General features: G+C 44.3%; 1 protein-coding gene across 5 annotated transcripts in view; it reads left to right on the forward strand.

The window, feature by feature from the left end:
• Apba2 (amyloid beta precursor protein binding family A member 2) overlaps positions 1 to 18,666 on the forward strand; it is a 205,001-nt gene that overhangs the window by 103,757 nt on the left and 82,578 nt on the right. For 3 of the 5 annotated variants that reach the window (XM_075952872.1, XM_075952877.1, XM_075952875.1), the window contains exon 3: positions 1,378 to 1,431. The gene's annotated coding sequence lies outside the window, so the exon portion shown is untranslated. The remainder of the gene's footprint in view (positions 1 to 1,377; positions 1,432 to 18,666) is intronic. The other 2 variants (XM_075952873.1, XM_075952876.1) reach the window with 1 other exon arrangement.

Genomic DNA, 18,666 nt, shown 5'->3' on the forward strand with positions numbered 1-18,666 from the left:
GATCCCTAACAGTCTTCTGGAGGATTCTAGTCACTTCTCTGGACATGAGACATTTGCACAGGCCATATTAAGGCAGATGGAATTCTTCAACACTGGGAGGACCTGCTGCTAAGAATGTCTCCTGAGGGAACTGAGAGCCCCTATCTGGTCTTGTTGGAAATGTGCTAACACAAGTCCAGACCAGGCCTTTGTCACAGAGTAGAAGCCATCATCTCCTTGTGCCAGGAACAAGACCTTTTCCCTGGTAAATGAAGCCACCCCCGGTGACTTCAGGCCCCACAGCAGGTAGAGGGTGAACTGGTCACTCAGTGTATCTGCCTGTGAAGCCTCTGTTCAGGCTTTCTGTCTTGGAAGACTTTGGGAGGAGGCCTTTAAAAATGGACCAAAGGAGCTGAGGAGACAGCTCAGTGAGGAACCATGCAGGCATGGGTTTGGAACCTTGGGCCCTCATGTAAATGCCTGTGCCTGCAACCTCGGTTCTGGGAGGGCAAAGATGGGAGGGCATCTCAGGTACCTGGCTGGTTAGCCAGTCTAGCCGGTTAGTGAGCTCAGGGTTCAGAGAGACTGTTTTTAAAGATAAGAGTGACTGAAGAAGATGCTTGATGTTGGTGTTTAACCTTCACATGCATGTACACGTGCTCGCGCGCACGTGCACACACACACACACACAGAGCACACCACAGATTCCCAAAATAAAAAGAAACAGGAAATCCTTTATCATTTCATCCTGCTCTAGCTGGAGCAGATGGAGAAGGGGATTAGAGACGGTTCCAAGGACAGATAAACCACTCTGTCTTGAGCCCCTCAAGTCTCTTGGCTCTCCTCCTCAGCTTTCATTTGTAAGACGGTCTCTGTTTAAGGAAAATGGGGGGCCCCCGTCCTCTCCAGGTTCCCTAAGGAACCATCATGGCCAGGAAGGAGGGCTGAGACCCTTGACAGAGAAAGTGACCGACGTCCTTTCTCTTCCTTTAATAACTCCAACCCTTGCGGGGACCCCAGCCTTCTCTGAAAGTGTCACCGAAGAAGGGTTCTACAACCATTGGGGGGTCAAGCTTTGTTGTGGGGAAATGAATATTCATGAGGCCTTTGAAGAACTTCATTAATATGCAGGTAGCCTCTCCTTCTAGAATGGCACATAAACCATCATTATTTGCCCAACACGTTTTTCTTAAGGCAATAATTATGCAATGAAATGGCCAAAGAAACATTTTAGTTATTTGTTTAGGGTTTTTTTTCTGTCATCCCAGTCATTCACTTTTGCAGGTAATTCGAAGCCTTTCATTTAAATTTGTGTGCACGGAAGAGCCCTATATAAGCATCATCGTCATTTCTGGAATTAAGTCTTTTTTTTTTTCTGTTCCTTCTGCTTTATTCCAGGAAGACTGGATCACCAGGAGGGGTTTCAGGACGTTGTCAAGACACTCATTTTCGGTAAGCAATCAGAGGCGGTCTTGCATGGAGCCACAGTGGCCTTGCTTGGCATTCCTTCCTGCTTCTGCCACGTGGAAGCTGGGATTGCCTCAGCAGAGGGATGCTGCGCCGTGGCAGATGGATGAGTGCCGTGTCCATTTCCAGGGAACTGCATGGGTATAGTTCAGTGCTCCTGAGCACAGACCTTTGAAGCTGGTGTTGATTTGACTGCCAAGGTGTAGGCAGACCCTGAGCCAGCACTGATCTTTTACTTTGTCTGAAACTGGTCCTTGTGTACCACCCCACGGCAATAGCAGTATGCTCTTTGTCCTGTGTGTCCTTTCTCTCTCCGACTGGAGTTCCTGAGCCCTTGTGCTCCCAGGGAATCCGATGTACTGAAGGTTGAGGTCAGCAGCGAGCCCATCAGTATCCGACACAGACAACTGCTATGGGTTCAGGGTCCTCGGTATGGAAGTTAGACGTCCCAAATGTGCTTGAATCAACTCAGCTTTCTGAACATGAATGTGTAAAGTCCCAGGGTCAGTCTCTAACATTGCAAATAAATCAACAGTGAAAACACCCCCCCAAAAAAACAAAACAAAAATAAAACAGCAATAGCATATAAAGCAGAAAGTCTATCGAACGTTCCCATGTCTAAACACTCTGAAATTATAAGTACTTCTAGTCCCGAGCATTTTGGATAAGGGTCACTCAACCTGTAGTCTGCTTTGAGGAGTCAGCCATTGTGAAATTCTAGGAAGCTGAGCACAAGACATCTAATTTAGATCAGAAAGAGACCTCTTCAGCCAGGTGGTTCTAGGTTGCCATCTGCCTGTGCTCTCCCTGCAGGACCTGAGGGATGGAGCTTGAGGCTAGCCAAGAGTTTGCAGAGGGGAAGGTGGAAGGCGGAATTCTGGATAGCAAGGGAACTGGCTTATCTTCCTGGGCCAGACCTTCACCAGCTGGCCTGGTTGCAGGAAACCTGCTGGATGGGTGGGGATGTGTTTGGAGAGGAGGGAGCAGAGGTGAGGGTTGTTAAGGTCAGGAAGCCTAGCATTATAAGGTCTCTGTGTCCTGACCCTGAGCTCTCAAAACCTCTGCTCAGCTCCACAGTGCCCCCTGGATTCAGGAAAAGGAACAGCAACTGGACTAGGATGGAGTAACCGTACAATGGCACTCAGGGAGGTGATGGCTTGTAGTGTTCAGGAGAGGGAAATGTGGGTATCCTACCTGGGGAAGCTGTGCGGCGGTTCTGAGGATGCAGGGAAGACTGACCAGGCCAAGAGTAGTATTCTGAAGGTCAAGGCTACCCTCAGAAGCACTGCTTTGCCTTGCTCTGGGTAGCAGAAGTCCCTGAACCATAAATAGTGAGGGTTTTGTTGTCTGTTTGTAACGTGAGATGACTGTCTATTCACTTTCAGCATCTACCTACCTTATGTCCGAGGGACTAATCACGAGGCTGCTGGTGCTGAACACGGACAAGAATACCTGTGCAGCACACTGGATGTGTTCTTGTCACAGATGTCATGGGGTAGATTATGGGGTAGCTTTTGGCTGCGCCATATTCATGAGCAGTTAGGAGTTGCAGAGCAGCCAGAGCTTCCTCAGGGGACAAGGTGTGGCTTGGGTGTTTTTCTGTGGCTTCTAAAGCATCTTGGCTGAGTGCTTCTGAACGTTCTCTGTCGTCCGTTTTTACATACACCGTCCTTTCACCTCACACTCTTCACAGGCTTTTCCCATCCCACCTGATTTTGTGCTAAGAGTGGTGCACACTTTTCACCCTTAACCTCAAGATGCACCGTCCTTTCTCAACTCTGGAAGTGTTAGCACACTCAGGGGCCAGGTTCTGTTAAGGGGCAGGGTTTTGTTTGTAACTTGTGGTGGGACTAGCTTGTGAAAGGTGGCCTTAATAATGAGGGTGCAGCCTCATGAATTATCGTGAATTTCTAATCCTGTGGAACCAGTACATCTTCTACCCTCCAGGAATTAGTCACTGTGAAATTGGCACCTTCAAGTCTTCTGGAATGAAGTCCGGGTATGTTTCAGTCAGTTGGAGCTGTAGGGTGGTTCAGTTTATACCTTCAAAGCCCAAGGTATTTTTTTTTCCTTCTGTGCCTACAAAAAGGCCCGATGGGATTTTAAGTGTACAGAAATACTGACAGAGGATCTATACCAGTTGCTACAGCCAAGGCCCCTCCAAAGCGCTCTTACTACCCAGTACGATAATCCATCATTTAAGTGAATGTGCCCAGCATCCTCCCTTACGGTGTCCCTGAAGGCAAGCATATTCCTTCTTAGAAAGAAAAGTGGTGATGAAATGAACATTTTTAAACGTCAATTATGCCAGAATGAATCTCTGCTTGGAGAGCCACAGAGAGAAGCAGAGCCTGGCGTTATATCTTTTTCTGCTGCAAATGGAGCCATTTTATAATCTCAGAATACTAATACCCATGATGCATCTGGTATGTTGTGGTAGAATAACTTTAAGAATGTGCTCCCAGTTTTATCCCATGCTTTTTCAGACCCAGGCCAGCTGGCCTTGGTGAGTTCCCGATAGAACATCCCCATTGTCTCAGTGGGTGGGTGTACCCCTCGCAGTCCTGAGTTCCTTGCTCGTGCTCTCTCTCCTTCTGCTCCTGATTTGGACTTTGAGATTTCTGTCCGGTGCTCCAATGTGGGTCTCTGTCTCTGTCTCATTTCATCGCCTGATGAAGGTTAATATTCAGGAGGATGTCTATATGTTTGTCTTTGGATTCACCTTCTTATTTAGCTTCTGTAGGAACGTGAATTATGAGCTCAATGTCCTTTATTTATGGCTAGAAACCAAATATGAGTGAGTACATCCCATGCTCCTCTTTTTGGGTCTGGCTTACCTCACTCAGGATAGTGTTTTCTATTTCCATCCATTTGTATGCAAAATTCAAGAAGTCCTTGTTTTTTACTGCTGAGTAATACCCTAATATGTATATATTCCATACTTTCTTCATCCATTCTTCCATTGAAGGGCATCTAGGTTGTTTCCAGGTTCTGGCTATTACAAACAATGCTGCTATGAACATAGTTGAGCTGAACATAGCGGACAATGAGGACTACTGAGAACTCAAGAACAATGGCAGTGGGTTTTTGATCCTACTGCATGTACTGGCTTTGGGGGAGCCTACGCAGTTTGGATGCTCACCTTACTAGACCTGGATAGAGGTGGGCGGTCCTTGGGCTTCCCACAGGTCAGGGAACCCTGATTGCTCTTCGAGCTGATGAGGGAGGGGTACTTGATTGGGGGAGGGGGAGGGAAATGGGAGGCGGTGGCGGGGAGGAGGCAGAAATCCTTAAATAAATGAATAAATTTAAAAAAAAGAGAATGTGCTCCCACTGTCAGTAAAAGTTTGACATCCTTTTCTGTTTTTCTTCTTGAAGAATCAGTTTGTAATCATTATTTTGTGTGTGTGTGTATAGGATGCACAGAGACTAAGATCATAAACTCGGTGGTTTTCCTGCAGGATCACTGAGAAGGGAGTAAACTGTGTTGAAATCATGGAGGGCTCAGAGTGTATGAAACGAGGTATTGTTGCGATCATGAAGATGGCTAGCTAGTATAACCATAGCTGCTCCTGCCCCAGCACAGACATACGCCAGTGCCGTGTAAAACCCTGCCGACCATGTTTGAAAAAAAAAAATACAAAAACAAAACCAAAAACCACAGATCCAGAGCACTAAGAGAAGAAGATGCCATTAAGGCTGGGACTGTGAATTCCCTATGGGATGCTGCCGTGATTGAGACTGGTATTCGTGTGGAGAGAGACAGAGACATAGGAGACACACAAAGTGACTCTATGGTAAGACTTCCTGTGCGGAAGACTGGGATATGGTAGAGCTAGGCTATGGTCCCAGTGGAAATGGTTCCTCCAGGTGCTTTTCCTATTGTTACGGTAAGATACCCGACTTAGGTATTTTTCTATTGCTATGATAAAACACCGTGACCAAGGCAAGTTGTAACAAAGAGCATTTAGCTTGGATTACAGTGTCAGAAGATTAGAGTTCATGGTGACTGGGTGAAGAAGGAATAGCTAAAAGCTCACCTCTTGATCACAAGCATGAGGCGGAGACGGTTCATTAGGAATGATGCCGGCTTTTGAAACTTCAAGCCCCACCCCCAGTGACACACCTCCTCCAACAAAGTCATACTTCCTCATCTTTCCCAAACAGTTCCACAAAGTATGGATCAAGTATTCAAACAGATGAGCAAATCTGTGAGGGCTATTCTCATTCAATCCATGACAATACCTAAGATAAAAGCAATTTAAAGGAGGAAGAATTTATCTAAGCTCATGGTTCCAGAGGTCCATTGTGGTAGGGGTGGTGGAGGTTCCAGAGGTTTCTGTCCATGTGGTAGGGGAGGTGGAGGTTCCAGAGGTTTCTGTCCATGTGATAGGGGAGGTATGGGAGGGCATCACAGATCTGGGGAGGCAGGCAAGTTCAATTCATATTACAGTGTCCATGGAGCAGAGAAAGTACCAGAAGCATTAGTTTAACCTCCTGAGGCCTGTCCGTACTGACCTACTTGTCTTCCAACTACACCCCAAGCTCCTACAGTGTCCACCACTTTCCAAAATAGTGACTCTAGCTACTGGTCAAGCGTTCAGCACATGAACTAGTGGGAGATGTTTTATATTTAAACTATGACATGCAGGACAACTGATTGGTTAGATAGCAAAAGATGAGATGAGATTGCGTATTATAGCTTACAAGGGAATGTCCTTGGAGTAGAAGGGATAAAAGGTTAAAGTACATGGAAGACATTTTCTTCTCTCTCTAAAATAACAATTAATTACATGTAAGTAAACATTTTAAAGAGAACCAAGAAAAAGATAAGAGAGTTGAAGAATGGGCAAATAGCATGAAAAAAGCCCAAATGGCTTACAGACTAATGAACACTTCCTGTCTTCAATTGGGGAATAGTTTAGATAATGAAATACAATTTCACACTCATATTTGGCAGATTAGAATAAACTAAGGATTTGATGAGCAAGGGGGTATTTTCATGCCTTACTTTTTGAGAGCAGGTTGGTGAAAAGCCCCTTTAGAGAGCAACTGCACAATTTACAAAAAGAACAAAATGTGGCTCCCTGTGATCCAAACATTCCACTCTTAGGTGTATATGCTTCTTGTTGGCCATGAATTAGTCAAACTTTTCCAGAGAACCAGAAGTCATGGGACCAATCTCAAGATTTGCCAATATATTAATCTATCATTAGTGTGCCTTAGGACTTACTGTTGATGGGTTTATTATATTACAGTGATTGGCTCATATGTAGCAAGGTCTTGTGAACTGTCTTCACAATCTGGAGAGATAGCAGAGCAGAGCTCATTGGCTAAGAGATAGAGCACAGAGTATCGCTTCCTGCCCAGGTCCAACAGACTCACAGCCAGAGTACAGAGGACAGGACTCAGGTGTTCTGGCTTGAGAAGTCAGGCAGAGAGCAGATTCTGTCACCTTTCTGTTCTAATCAGGTCCTCCACCGGTTGTCGGAGGTTCCCTAACCCACAGTTCAAATGCACATCTTCCCAAAATACCCTAAGAGAAGTGGCCAGAATGCAAGATGGTCAGCCAGGTATGGCCCAGTCAAGCCAACACATAGAAATAATCACAAGTCACAGTAAACATTTTTTTAAATAAATTAAAACAAAATAGAGGATACCAGGGCCCATTCTTTGTAGGAGAGAATGCCTTTATTAGTGATGGGTCTAGTGGGAGATAGAGAGAAAGAGAGTAACAGTGGTTAAGTAACAATGGTTTGTGTTCATGGGTTTGTGCCTCACGTTCTCTACACTTTGTTCTGTGAATCTCATAGCGTTGATTAAAGAGGAGGTTGTTGTAGCACTGAGGAGTTACCTCAGTTGCTAAAATGCTCACCTTGCAAGCATGAAGACAGGAGTTTGACTACCAGGACGTGCATACAAAAAGCTGGGTGTGGTAACACATACTTTGAATTAATGCCAGCACTGGGGAAACGGAGACAGGTGGATCCCCCGGGGTTTCCAACTAGCCTTTCCAACTAGCCCAGTGAGAAACTTTGTATCGAATAACAAGGTAGGGGCTGGCAAGATGGCTCAGCTCTTGCTCCTAAACCAGATGACCTGAGTTCATCCTGGGACCCAGGTCTCGGAAGGGGAAAAGTGAACCCCTCAAGTTGTTTTCTGAGCTCCGCCCTCTCACTGTGGCACTTGTGTGTGTCTATACGCACCTATCAATAAACATAGAAATAAATGTAATAAGAGAATTTTAAAAATCAAAATCAAAATGCAAGGCATATGGTCCCTAAGGAATGAGACCTGATGTTGACTTTCTTTGCACTTGTAGCTCCCCGCACATAAACACACACACAAGACTGTGTGTGCATGTGTGCATCCCCCCTGACACATGCATAAAAAGAGGTCGTGGCAAACACCCACATGTGGCTCACCTCCCACTCTGTAGTGTGTGTGTCTTTGTGCCACCTTTTTGCCAGTGGATCCTCTAATGGACTGAATTCCTGGCCTCACCTTTTTTTTTCAGATGGTTCTGCATTTGTCTCTTCCTTGCAGCGTTGGGATTTTTCATGAGCCAGGCTATGCTAACTGACCTGGCCCTGTGTTTTTAGTGTCTGCATTTCGGGCTGCTTATCCATCTCTCAGGCACCTCTGAACATCTTCCCGAACAACTCACTCTTCCAGGTGTTGGCTGGAAGACTGCTGTTGTTGTTCTGTCCCTGATTGCTATTATTGGCATGGACTCCCGTGACCACTGATGCCCATCCATAGCCCAAGACTTCATGGGTAATGGATGCGCTGGAGATATGGGATCATTCTTTGATGCTAGTTTCTCAGGTGTCCAGAAATGCATTTTCCTACCCTAAGTGGGGACTGAGGAGTTGTGGATCAGGTGGGGTGTGCCACTGATAGGACCTCTCTGGTGCTGAGTGTCCTCTGGAGGACCCGACCCATAAAGGAGACACCTGATTATTTGTTCTCAGATTTGGAATGTGCTTTCAAATATTTGGAAACTGCTACTCTGACACCGACTTTTTTTTTAAGTTGCATTGAGAGAGAGAGAGAGAGAGATCACCACCATCCCTTTAAAAAGATGAAAAAATGTGTTTAACACAGGGAACTGCAACTAGGTTGAGCCCAGTATAATTAGTGTGATTAAACTGAAGGAAGCCATCCTTTTATGTATGTAATTTTTTATTAATGATATTCAGATCAAGTTAATTATGTCCAATTCTAATTAATGACAGCAGTGAGCAGGCAGTCTTTCCCAAACTGTGTTCTGTGGAGTCCCATGCGACAGCGCTGAATAGTTCACGTATTCCCAGCTGGACAGTCCCCCAGAGCCAGAGTAAATAAAGGCCTTGGGAGGCTCTGTAGGTGGGATTCATGGTCTTCCAGTCAAGGCTCAGCCACGCAGGCGCAGCAGGGTGGATTTTAAAAGACTGGAAGGAGCAGTTTAGGTGGTGGTGCAGTCTGTATAGGCAGGCCTGGAATCCATAGGGAAGACGGTGAGGAAGGCTGGCTGGAGCCTCATGTACAGCTCAAGCTGCAGTCAACGGGCAGACCCTTTCCCTAAAGGATGCCTCTGTTCTGTTATGCTGGTTCCGTGAACTGGGACTGGTGCTACTTGGGCGGGATGAGGAGGTGTGGCTTTGGGAGGTGTGGCCTTGTTGGAGAAAGTGTGCCACGGGGGGTGGGCTTTGAGGCTTCAAAAGCCCAAGGCGGGCCCAGGAGCCCCCTTTTCCTGTTGTCTGATGGTCCTGATGTAGAACTCTGAGCTCCTTCTCCAGCACCATGCCTTCCTCTATGCTGCCAGGCTTCCTATCAAATGCCGATCACGGACTAACCCTCTGAAATCCTAAGCAAGGCTCCAGTTAGATGCTTTGTCTCGTAAGCGTTGCCTTGGCCATGGTGTCTCTTCACAACAATAGATCAGTACCAGGAAAGTATTTGGTACAAGGAAGTGGGGCATTGCCATGACTGGCCTGACGGTGCTGCTTGATGGCAGGATTGGGGGACTTTGGATTAGGAAAACAGCTGAACACTTTAAGTAGAACTCAATGGGACACACTAACAGGAGCATGGAAGACAGTTGTGGTGAGAGCAATGTAAATCATGATGACCTGAAGAGGTTTCAGGGGTTAATAAGTGGCCTAGAGACTATTCTTTTGACATTTTGGCAAAGAATGTGGCTGCTTTTTGCCCTGTCCTAAAACTCTTCCTGAGGCTCAATTGAAGAGTTCTTGATGAATTGCTTTGATAGAGGAGATTTCAAGATAGTCTAGTTAGCATTGACTGCGGTACTGTCTAGTTAGCCTTGACTGTGGTACAGTCTAGTTAGCCTTGACTGTGGTACTGTCTAGTTAGCATTGACTGTGGTACTGTCTAGTTAGCCTTGACTGTGGTACTGTCTAGTTAGCCTTGACTGTGGTACTGTCTAGTTAGCCTTGACTGTGGTACTGTCTAGTTAGCCTTGACTGTGGTACTGTCTAGTTAGCATTGACTGTGGTACTGTCTAGTTAGCCTTGACTGTGGTACAGTCTAGTTAGCCTTGACTGTGGTACAGTCTAGTTAGCCTTGACTGTGGTACTGTCTAGTTAGCCTTGACTGTGGTACTGTCTAGTTAGCATTGACTGTGGTACAGTCTAGTTAGCATTGACTGTGGTACTGTCTTAGGGTTTCTATGGCTGCAACAAAACACCATGACCAGAAAGCAAGTTGGGGAGGAAAGGGTTTATCAGGCCCACACTTCAGCATCACTGTTCATCCCTGAAGAATAAGGACAAAGATTCAAACAGGGCAGGATCCTGGAGGCAGGAGCGATGCAGAGGCCACAGAGGAGTGCTGCTTACTGGCTTGCTTCCCATGGTTTGCTCAGCCCCCCTGCTTATAGAACCTAGGACCTACAATCGAGGGATGAGACCATCCACCATGGGCTGTGCCTTCCCCTATGGATCACTAATTGAGAAAATGCCTTACAGCTGGATCTCAGGGAGGCATTTCCTCAGCTGAGGCTCCTTCTTCTGATGACTCTGGCTTGTGTCAAGTTGATGCACAACCAACCAGTACAGGTGTGGTTCTTCGTAATCACTTTTAGGCAGATCTATAATGAAAATGAACAAGCTAAGCAAGGAAAAATACCAAAAGTACAGTTTGAGGAGAAAAGGAACACCGGGAAGTGTCATGAAGCTAAGCAAAGTCCATTGCTCAAGGAAATAAAAAGTTTCAAGAAAAGCTGGATGCTAAGTGGAATAAAGGGGTGACCTCAGGTCGAGACTCCACCCCACTAAGATTCCAGCTTCTGTAAAGGAATTAAAGAAAATCTTCAGCAGTGAAGGAAACCATCACAACACTTTATGTCCAACGTTAGAAGTCCCGTGGTCTTTAACAATCCCAATACCGCTGGGCGGTGGTGGCGCACGCCTTTAATCCCAACACTAGGGAGGCAGAGGCAGGCGGATCTGTGTGAGTTCGAGGCCAGCCTGGTCTACAAGAGCTAGTCACAGGACAGGAACCAAAAAAGCTTACGGAGAAACCCTGTCTCGAAAATCAAAAAAAAAAAAAAAGCAATCCCAATACTATTCAAAGTCCACAGTGTCTTTTGAGACTGTTCTAGTTCTGTAGCTGTGAGAAACACTGACAGACAGAACCCAGGAAGGAAAGGATTAATTTCATCTCATACTTTACAGCTCCATTGTTGAGGAAAGCCAAGGCAGAAACTCAAGACAGGAGCTTGAAGGAGAAGTTGTGGAGGAGAACTGACTGCTTACTGGCTTGCTCCTAGGCAGACATTCAGCTGCCTTTCTTATATAACCTGGGCCCACTTGTCTAGAGATGGTACTGCCCACAATGGGTTGACCCTCCTACAGCAGTGAGTAATCAAGAAAATGCCCCATGCTGCATCTGATAGAGGTCGTTCCTCAGTTAAAATTCTCTCTTCCCAGGTTTGTCAAAGGGACAACCAAGAATATCCTTGTTGTTTGGCTTTCCCTTGGGACGGCCAACTCACAGATAATGACATGGACACTTCTTTCTACTTAAGAAAGCTTGACCTGAAATTGATGTCTCCATCTCGCTCTTTTTTTAAAAAGAATTTCAGAAGTCTTTATTTTACAGATGCAGTTGTCTATATTATGAGCACTGTACTCAAACTTACAATGTAATATTTCAGCCTAAATAACACATATCATAATCTCTGTGATATAATAAGTAATTTTTCCGATTTCTCTGTAGCTCTGTGTTCAGAGTAATTTTAGTAGTTTAGCATCCAGCTCTTTCTATGCATCTTAATTTAAACAGCATATACTGTTATGGAATATTTAATATCTTTGTACTTGCTCACTAACATCACACAGTGGCTACCATTCTTTTTTTCTTTATTTTTCTCTGCTCCCCTCCCTGCTCTCCTCTCCCCCTTCAACCCTCCCCTAAGGTCCCCATGCTTCCAATTTACTCAGGAGATCTTGTCTTTTTCTACTTCCCATGTAGATTAGATCTATGTAAGTCTCTCTTAGTGTCCTCATTGTTGTCTAAGTTCTCTGGGATTGTGGTTTGTCGGCTGGTTTTCTTTGCTTTATGTTTAAAAACCACCTATGAGTGAGTACATGTGATAATTATCTTTCTGGGTCTGGGTTACCTCACTCAATATTTTCTAGCTCCATCCATTTTCATGCAAAATTCAAGATGTTGTTATTTTTTCAGCTGTGTAGTACTCCATTGTGTAAATGTACCACATTTTCCTTATCCATTCTTCAGTCAAGGGGCATTTAGGTTGTTTCCAGGTTCTGGCTATGACAAACAAAGCTGCTATGAACATAGTTGAGCACATGTCCTTGTGGCACGATTGAGCATCTTTGGATATATACCCAAAAGTAGTATTACTGGGTCTTGAGGAAGGTTGTTTCCTAATTTTCTGAGAAATTGCCACACTGACATCCAAAGGGATTGTACCAGCTTGCATTCCCACCAGCAATGCAGAAGTGTTCCCTTTTCCCCACAACCTCTCCAGCATAAGTTGTCATCAGTGTTTTTGGTCTTGGCCATTCTTTCAGGTGTAAGGTGGAATCTCAGAGTTGTTTTGATTTGCATTTCTCTGATGACTAAGGATGTTGAACATTTCCTTAAGTGTCTTTCAGCCATTTTAGATTCCTCTGTTGAGAGTTCTCTGTTTAGGTCTTTACTCCGTTTCTTTTTTATTGGATTATGTGATCTTTTGGTGTCCAATTTCTTGAGCTCTCTGTATATTTTGGAGATCTGTCTGATGTGGGGTTAGTGAAGATCTTTTCCCATTCTGTAGGCTGTCATTTTGTCTTGTTGACCATGTCCTTTGCTTTACAGAAGCTTTTCAGTTTTAGGAGGTCCTGTTTATTAATTGTTTCTATCACTATCTTTGCTGCTGGGGTTATATTTAGGAAGTGGTTCCTTGTGCCAATGCGTTCAAGTGTACTTCCTACTTTCTCTTTTATGAGGTTAGTGTGGCTGGCTTTATGTTGAGGTCTTTGATCCATTTGGACTTGCGTTTTGTGTATGGTGATAGATATGTATGGTGATAGATAACTCTAAGCCCCTAATTTTAAAAAAGACAACAAAAAACAAGTTATGTACTTTCAGTTCATAATAGCATTCAACTGAGGAATGGGAGCATAGCAACGACCAAGACCTACCAGGCAAACAGGACAAAGATCAAATCTTACAACTTCACGTCCAGCATCTGGGGCTTGTGATGGACTCGTCTGGGCTCCCTCTATATTGGGACACCCTACCTTCCCCCAATCCCTATTGCCTACAGTACAAGAAATCTCTCTCTTGGGACCGATTCAGTATGCACATGAAGTTTCCTCTGACGACTTTTAGGTGTCCCCTTCCCAGCTTCATGTAGTTGTCTCTCAGGGCCTCCTTGCAGAGAACCTGACACTGATAATATTGCCTGGGTTTAATGGCTTTCTGCAAAATTTAGTGCAAGCCTTCATGTCTCTCTTGAATCTCTCATGCCTAAAAAACCAGTACCACCTAAATAACAGTTTGTAGTTATACTGCCTGTTCAGGGATGTAGCTCTGCCTCTTGGGCCACCGTTGCAGCAGCCTGTGTATTTCTTTGAGACTGACCCTGGGGATACATTTGCCTGCATACTTGCATTCGACCAAGGAGCCCCTATAGTGGTGGCCTTGGTTTAGACCCTTCTAATTTGGTTTTCATTTCACCAGACCCTTCAATGCACAGTATGTTGCCTTTAGGATACAGTGTAGAACATGAGGCATTTTATTTTTAATAATGTTAATTGATAACAGTTAATGCTGCTTACAACCTGCCTCATCTGGAACTGTACATTCCTCTCAAACTGTGCTCTTATTTCTCCATTCCCCTTGCTCCCCTTTATTGTCAACCTGGATAAATCCAATGTGCAGCCACTGTGCCACACGCCAAATTCTGTCCTGTTTTTAAAATGTCTCCACTAAACGAAGTAGCTCATTACTTTTTAATTCAGCCCCACGGTCTCAGGACAGTGGCAGGATGAAGTGAGGTTCTTTTCCGGAATATAATCTGAGTGACCTCTATTCCCCACTCTTGATAGAGTCCCCATTGCCCCGTGAAGCTGTCTGAGCTAGGCTCCGCCCCACTGTCTTGGCATGCTTGTCTTTGGACTCCCATTGGAATGGCTCAGTTAACTCCATTTAAAGCACTCTGGAGATTTCCTAGTCCATACTTTTAAACTCTTCCACATTCTTTTTGCAAAAACCAGCTCTAAAAGTTGCATGGTCAGCCTTTACCATAGCAACTGTCCCTCTTTTCATACCAATTTTCTGTATTAGTTATTTTTTCATTGTTTTGGCAAAAGTAAGTTGAAACAGGAAGCAAGGGTTTATTTTGACTTGTAGTTTGAGGGCACAGCCTCTGTGATAGGGACGGCATGGTAGCAGGTGGCTTCATGATAGCAGGAATGTACATCTGGTATCCTCACATGTTGGCACATTAGGAAATAGAAGACAGGCTATAATACCCCAGTGGCCCACTCGTTGTAGTAAGGTTCCAGCTCCTCAATGGTTCCATCGCTTTTCAGACATGCCAGCAGCTGGGCACCAAGTGTTAAACACTTGAGTCCATGGGGAACGTTTCCCATTCAAACCACCACAGCCTGCCACGCCCAAAGATTCCTAGAATCCTATCACCATGTGGTACTTTAGCTAATTTTTGAATTTTAAAATAGTGGGTGGACTATTTGGGGACAGCTTCTTTCACACTATGTTGTGCTTCTGAGTCATCCGCTGGTACTGAGTGTGACTGCTGGTCTGAGTTTACATGGGATACAAGAGTTTCTGTTTTCTTCATTTGGTGGGCACAGAACCTTTTCCACTGTGTGGATATTATTTCTCATAGGAATTTCCTTATAAGTTGGGTGCACGTGCTAACATTTCTAGGGAGTCTCTGCAGGGATCAACTGGAAAGGCTGTGGGATCCGGATGTATTTGTGCTCTAGTGAGCAGGACTAATCCCTTTCCTGAAGTAATTGGTTCAAATGCCATGTTTGGCTAAGTGTAAGAGTTGGGTTTGCTTCACCTCTTCCCACTAATTGCTGTTGTCAGTTTTAATTTTATATCTGGCAGTTGTGCAGTGAGATCCTGTAACTTGAATTTGCATCTCTCAGAATACTAATGGAGTTAAATATCCTTTTAGAATTTCCCTGATTGTGTTTGGATCTCTCACTTGACGTTGCTGTGCGGGAACCTTGCTCCTTTTTCTGCTGGCTTTTCTCTTTTAGCAATTTGTTGGAGTTCATAGATCCAACATATTTAGCCTATGTTACATATATATACTATATATGTGAGTATATATATGTTGGAGACATTTTCTTACACTCTTTCTGTCTTGGTTCCAATGGTAATGTTTGATGAAGACAAAGCCAAGTTATCAAGTTTATAATTCAAGCTACTGTGGTAAATGTCCTATTCAGGACATCTGTGCACACTCTGAAAACTTGAAAGCACTCTGCAGTTAACCTTTTGAAGTTAACTAACTAGCTAGCTAACTAACTAACTAGTTGTAGCAGGCTTTCTTGGACTACCAGCCCGAGAACCATGACGTGGAGACTTATTATTAATTATGATGCCTAGCTTTAGCTTAGACTTGTTTCTAGCCAGCTTTTTAAACTTAAATTAAGGTCGGGCGGTGGTGGCGCACTCCCTTAATCCCAGCACTCAAGAGGCAGGGGCAGGCGGATCTCTGTGAGTTCGAGGCCAGCCTGGTCTACAAGAGCTAGTGCCAGGACAGGCTCCAAAGCTACAGAGAAACCCTGTCTCGAAAAACTAAAAAATAAATGAATAAATAAATAAATAAACTTAAATTAACCCATTTCTATTAATCTATGTGCTGTCCCAAGGCTTGTTCACCTCATTTATGTACTGTCCGTACTTCTTTTCTGTTTTCTTCTGTGTCTACCGGCTGTTCCCTTGCATCCCTCTCTCTTTCTTCCCTTCTATTTTCTCTCTGTTCATCAGCCCCTGCTCTACCTCCTCTGCCTAACTATTTGACACTCAGCTTTTTTATTAGACCAATCAGGTGCCTTAGGCAGGCACAGCAACCCGTCTTTACATAGTTGTTCAAATATTCCGTAACCATAAACAAATGCAACACGTATGTATTTAGTCAAAACAAATATTCATTCCACAACAACTAATTGGTATGTCGGGTATTTTTCCTCCATGTGTGTCCAAATGGAGGACGTAAGAGAGTGTCAGATCCCCTGGGACTGCAGTTATAGTCGGCTGTGAATCACCATATAGATGCTGGGAATCAAACCCAGACCCTCTGGAAGAGCAGCCAGTGCTCCCAACTGCTGAGCCATCTCTTCAGCCCCCGTGGTTAAGTTTTTGCTTTGCTGTTTTAGCTTTCTCTTTGAGTTGCATTTCTGAGTGTCTAAATTGATGCTGAGTAAATGATGAAGTAGATGCCAAGATTTGCTTTCCTTTTCATGGCTCTCTACAGAGGGTCTGGTTCCATTTCTGATGTCTGAGGTCTGGCAGCTTTCAAACTTCCTTCTTACTTCTCTTTCTGCCCCACAACTGACCATCCCAAGAAGGCCTGGACACTGTCACTCTTGGTACCAACCACAGCTTCAATCCATGTAAGCACACAGACTCCTCCAAGGCCTATTTTCCCAATCATCAAGGCCCCTCTTACATCCTCCCACGCTACTGGTGCCCTGTGTGGATCACATGGCTGCCTTGTTCTCCTCTTGGTCCTGTGTGTGATCGCCAGTCTCACGTCTGAACTACTTTTGGGTGGGAGGCTGATCCCACCTTGACCTGATCTCAACCCTGTGGTGACACACGTTCACAGATGACATCACTGTGAGCATTCGGTGCCACTGCCCTATTTGCCGTGTCTGAACACTGAAGCAGCTTGATTACCTCACCTTTAAAACATCCACTCGCTGTCGTGGTTAGTCCTCTAGTTGTGTTCCTTAAGAGTGTCTTACTGTGTTTATCCTTTGTGTTTCCACACGAAGTTAGGCTCAGCTGTTTTTTCTTAAAGTGAGATCCATTCTCTCAATTTCCACATAAATACTTGTTGCCAGATATGAACCCTGCAGGTGTATTGATGACATCCTTTGAGGTACCTATCCATCTAGAATAAGTTGACAAGAGTCTAATGAGAAGTCTTCCAATCAATGAATTTTTAATCTCCCTTCATTGTGGTCTACATTTTTTTGGTGGGGGTAATTTTGTGTATAGAACACCTTTTTTGAATTTTGATATTGTTGTTGTAAATGCATTTTTAAATTGTTAAGGTTTCATGACTTATCTATAGATATTTTTTATGTATTTCTGTTGCATCCAGAAACCTTACTAGACTTGGTTAATAATTCTGACAATTATTTGTAGGTTGTTTTAGCTTTTTATAACTGTGAAGTCATATTGTCCATGACCAATAAGAGCTCCCCCTTTGGACCTATGGAAAATCCCAGTTTGGTGATATCTGTCTTAGGGAAAATTCTTCTGTTATTTCCTTTCAATGGTTGTGATTCTGTTTCCTATTTTCTTTAAATTGTTTTGAAGTACTCTATACAATTCAGAACAGCACCTCTGTTTCAGTGTTGGCTTGTTGCAGGTTTCTATCAAGATGGGGTGTAAAGTTTCCCGAAATGTTCTTTGTATCTGATGACATCATAAAATGCTTCCTTGCCAGTTCACTGATGAAGTGAATTGCATGATTCATTATTACGGTAACCTTGAATTTCTGGGTCAAATCAACCAGTCTAATATGATGTCAGTTTTCTATGTAATTCCCTTTAATTTTCTGTTTTGTTTAATATTTTTATTTGTAACTTTGTTCAAAAGTGATAAGTGATTTGTTTTTTCTGTGGTGTTAAGGCCTGTGTTTGGGATCAGGGTAATGGATGCCCCATAAAATGTTTGTTGGTACTTCCTCTTTTTTGCCTCCAATGAGTTTGGGTAATATTGGTGGCTTTTGTTTGATTTATTAGCCTGACTTTCTTAGTTTGCTTTCCATTGCTGTGATAGACACCATGACCAAAGACAACTTGGGGAGGAAAGGGTTCTTTTCACTTTACACTTCCAGGGGACAGTTCTTCACTGATGGAATTCAGGGCCGGAACTGAAGGCCATAGAGAGGTGCTGCTTCCTGGCCTGTTCCATGCTTCCTCAACTGCTTTCTTAGACAACCCAGGGCCACCTGCCCAGTAATGCCCCCACCCACAGTTAGCTGGGCCTTCGAACATCAATCATTAACCAAGAAAATGCCCATGGACATGCCCACATGACTGGTGATGGTAGCCATTCCTCAGCTGAGGTTTCCTATTCTCAAGTGACTCTTGTTTGTGTCAAGGTGACAAAAGTAACAAACACACTGATTGTTCAGAGGACTTTACCTGGGAAACAAAAAGTAACAAGCACATTGATTGTCTGGAGGAATTCACCTGGGAAGCCAGTGCACTTTGAAGTTGCTTGAGAAGAGGGTTTTAATGGCAGATTCAGTTTCTCTTGGAAATACCGGGCCATTTGGAGTTTTCTTCTCATACTGGTTTGGTGTATTTGCTGTTCTAGCCTCTTCTCTGTCGCTGTGATAAAGCGTGATCAGAAAAAGCAATTGGGTAGGGGTAGGGAGGGAGGGACTCATCTCCACTTAAAATTCCTTATCACAGACAATAACTGTGGGGGAGTCAAGGTGGGAACTTTGAGCAGCTGGTCACACCGCATCCAGTGAAGAAGTGA

This window comes from Microtus pennsylvanicus, chromosome 18 (assembly GCF_037038515.1).
Source record: "Microtus pennsylvanicus isolate mMicPen1 chromosome 18, mMicPen1.hap1, whole genome shotgun sequence".
NCBI lineage: Eukaryota > Metazoa > Chordata > Mammalia > Rodentia > Cricetidae > Microtus > Microtus pennsylvanicus.